The sequence below is a fragment of the Pelodiscus sinensis genome, chromosome 11 (genome assembly GCF_052426305.1).
Source record: "Pelodiscus sinensis isolate ZL-2025 chromosome 11, ASM5242630v1, whole genome shotgun sequence".
Taxonomy (NCBI): domain Eukaryota; kingdom Metazoa; phylum Chordata; order Testudines; family Trionychidae; genus Pelodiscus; species Pelodiscus sinensis.
Genome location: NC_143062.1, coordinates 20,022,020 through 20,025,950, shown reverse-complemented (window position 1 = coordinate 20,025,950; position 3,931 = coordinate 20,022,020).

Genomic DNA, 3,931 nt, shown 5'->3' with positions numbered 1-3,931 from the left:
CACCATGGGATATGTAGTATCTCCGCTTGCGCTTGGCCACGCCCCTTTCCTCCGCAGCTGAACTCATGACCTCATCAAAGGCGTGGTTTCTCGTGCCCAGGCTTCACGCGCGCTACGTCCAGATTCTCCGCCCTTTGCGTCAGGCACGCAATCCCTGACGGGATATGTAGTTTTTTTGCCGGACGCTCAGTGTCTCTTTCACTTAAGCCTACAGCCGCAAAAGCCCCTGGGCCCTGTAGTTTCTTCACCAGATCAAGCTAACTTCAGAACCCATGAGCTACAGAGCACCAGGGTTGGGACCAGGACTTTTGGGTTCTAGCCCCAGCTCTGGGAGGGGAGAGGGTCTAGCGGTTATAACCAGGAATTAGGACTCTAGAGGTGCACAAGTAAACCACTGGTTGCATGGGTCATGGTTACCTTTAGCCTGTGTTGCATTTGCCTCTAAAGCTAATTTCAGTGAAACACACTCTTGTGCTTGCATCACGGGACAGGGGAAAGTGACACTCCCAATCCATCTTTCAAATGCCCCGTTCTTAGGGTTATGTGCAACCCAGTGCTACAGAACAGGACCTGCATTTAGTACAGTCGTGGGCAATAATTTTGGCCGGGGGGGGGGGGGGGGCACTTAAGGAAATTTTGGTATATGGTCACGGCCATGCTCCACACCTGGAAGAGACGGGGCTTGGGCAGAAGGGGTGGGGCTGGGGAATCCTAGAACTCTAGAACTGTAAGGGACCTCGAGAGGTAATTGAGTCCAGTCCTCTGGCCTCACAGCAGGACCCGTACCATCTAGACCATCCCTGACAGATGTCTATCTAACCTGCTCTTAAATATCTCCAGAGATGGAGATTTCATAACCTCCCTAGGCAATTTATTCCAGTGTTTAACCACCCTGACAGGAAGCTTTTCCTAATGTCCAACCTAAACCTCCCTTGCTGCAGTTTAAACCCATTGCTTCTTGTCCTGTCCTCAGAGGCTAAGAGAACAATTTTTCTCCCTCCTCCTTGTCACATCTTTTTAGATACCTGAAAACCGCTATCATGTCCCCTCTCAGTCTTCTCCTTTCCAAACTAAACAAGCCCAATTCTTTCAGTCTTCCTTCATAGCTCATGTTCTTTAGCTCTTTAATCATTCTTGTTGCTCTTCTCTGGACCTCCAATTTCTCCACATCTTTCCTGAAATGTGGTGCCCATTGCTCAGTGAGGAGAGAGAAACAGTAACAGGAAACTTGGAAATGGCAGAGGTGCTTAATGACGTCTTTATTTCGGTATTCACCAAGAAGTCTGATGATGAAGGAATGTCTAACATAGTGAATACTAGGGGAATGGGGTAGATTTAGAAGATTAAAAAAAAACAAGTTAAAAATCACTTAGAAAAGTGAGATGTCTTCAAGTCACCAGGGCCTGATGAAATGGAGCTCATAGAGGAGGTATCTGAGTCCTTAGCTATCATCTTTGAAAAATCATGGAAGACTGGAAAAGGGCAAATTAGTGCCCTTCTATAAAAAGGGAAATAAGAACAACCCAGGAAACTATAGACCAGTCAGCTTAACTTCTGTGCCAGGGAAGATATTGGAGCAAGTAATTAAGGAATTCATCTGCAAACACCTGAAAGATAATAAAGTGATAGGTAACAGCCAGCATGGATTTGTAAAGAACAAATCATGTCAAACCAATCTGATAGTTTTCTTTGGTAGGATAACGAGTTTTGTGGATAAGGGACAAGCGGTGGACGTGGTATACCTAAACTTTAGCAAGGCATTTGATACAGTATCGCATGATCTTATCAGTAAACTAGGCAAATACAACTTAGTTGGGGCTAGTATAAGGTGGGTGCATAACTGGCTGGATAACCATTCTTAGAGAGTAGTTATTAACGGTACACAATCCTGCTGGAAAAACAAGTGGGGCTTCACAGAGGTCTGTTTTGGACCGGTTCTGTTCAATATCTTCATCGACGATTTAGGTATTGGCATAGAGAGTATGCTTATTAAGTTTGCAGATGATACGAAGCGGGGAGGGGTTGCAACTAAGGATGTTAAATATCAGTTAATTCACTAGTCAAGTAGTAAATTCACTAGTCAATAGGCACTTCCGCATTCCTCCTTTGAAATGAGGAATGCAGAACTTTTCGCGTGCAGCCCGGGTCCAGCAGGAAGTCCTGCTAATTCTGGGCTGAACGTGGGCATGCCAGCTTTGAAATGTACAAGAGTCCCCAGGATGGGACTCAGAGTCCCCCACTGATTCCAGGCTCCATAAGGGTGCTTCCACTTTGAAATGCCACGTAGAGACCAGAGTCACCTGGGGAGTCCCCAGCTGACCGCAGGCACCATACAGCAGCTGCCACTTTGAAACACTGAGGTGGCGTTTCAAAGGGGCAGCACCACATTGCTGAGCAGGGGGTCAGCTGTTAGGCACCGCCACTTTGAAATACTCCCTCTTTCCCCTCACTTTTCTGCCTCTGATAGAAGCAGCAAGTGGGGGGCGGAATCGACTAGTCAACTAGTCATTAACATCCTTAGTTGCAACTGCTTTGGAGGCTAGGGTCATAATTCAAAATGATCTTGAGAAACTGGAGAAATGGCCTGAGGTAAATAGGATGAAGTTTAATAAGGACAAATACAAAGTACTCCACTTAGGAAGGAAAAATCTGTGTCACGCATACAGAATGGGAAGTGACTGTCTAGGAAGGAGTACTGCAGAAAGGGATCTAGGGGTTATAGTGGACTACAAGATAAATATGAGTCAACAGTGTGACGCTGTTGCAAAAAAAGCAAACGTGATTCTGGGATGCAATAACAAGGAGTGTTGTGAGCAAGACATGAGAAGTCATTCTTCCTCTCTACTCTGCGTTGATTAGGCCTTTCTAATCTTGCCCCTGCATTCCTGTATTCTTTGTTTATATTCATCCTTTGTAATTTGTCTTAGTTCCCACTTTTTATACAACACCTTTTTGATGTTTAGATCATTCAAGATCCCCTGGTGAAGCCAAGGTGGTCTTTTGCCTGACTGACCTCCTCCCAGAACTGTCTGGGGCCAGAAACTTTGAATTAAAATTACAGCAAAGTGCTTGTAGCTCCTGCCCCGCCACTACCACATTGCCTGGTAGATGCCTGGGGTTGCTGCGGCTATTTAAAAGGTTCGCAGCTCTGGCCTCTGCCAGGGTAGCACTGCCACCTGGAGCAGGGAACCATTTAAATAGGATCCTGCTGCCTGAGTCTCCACATGGAAATTCAGTGGCACAGGCAACAGGATATAAATAGAGAGCAACCAGATGCAGTTCGGGGGCCGGATCAAAGCGTTAGACGGGCTGGATCAGGCCCCGGGGCTACATCTTGCCCTGCCCTGATCTAGAACTTAATTATGAGGCTGGCTGCAGAAATGATGGGGAGCAGTGCCCGCTGGCTTGGGTGATAGATTTTGTCTGTTCATCTATAATCCTCGGGGATCTCATGCAGCCCCCATGTGGACAGCGTTTTAGATGCTCAAGAGCACCATACTCTATGCAATAAATACCCCTGACACATATAGTTGTCCCACTAGAAGGGTCCATCGGGCACATCCAGAGCAGGGGTATAGAAGAAAGAGTCTGTCCAGATACTGTTGGGAGCAGGACAGGAACACTGGCTGCAGGGGCAGCTCACAATTGCCCCATCCCTGGCCTCTTCTAGCAGATGACACTATCAGGACAAGCAAAGGAGCACTAGCTACGCGGGGAGCTCCTCCCTGACCATTCCACAGCCTGCTTCTCCCAGTGAGGAGCACTCACAGCATGGGGGAAGCTCTGGGCTACTCCACTCTAGGATACTCCTGCAGGAAACACTCGGGGTAGGGGGAGCTGGCTGAGGAGCTCCCAGCTTCTCCTAGCAGTGAGTGCTGTAGGTATGAAGTAGGAACTGTGGGGCCTGACCCACAGGGTGAGGGGACTTCTG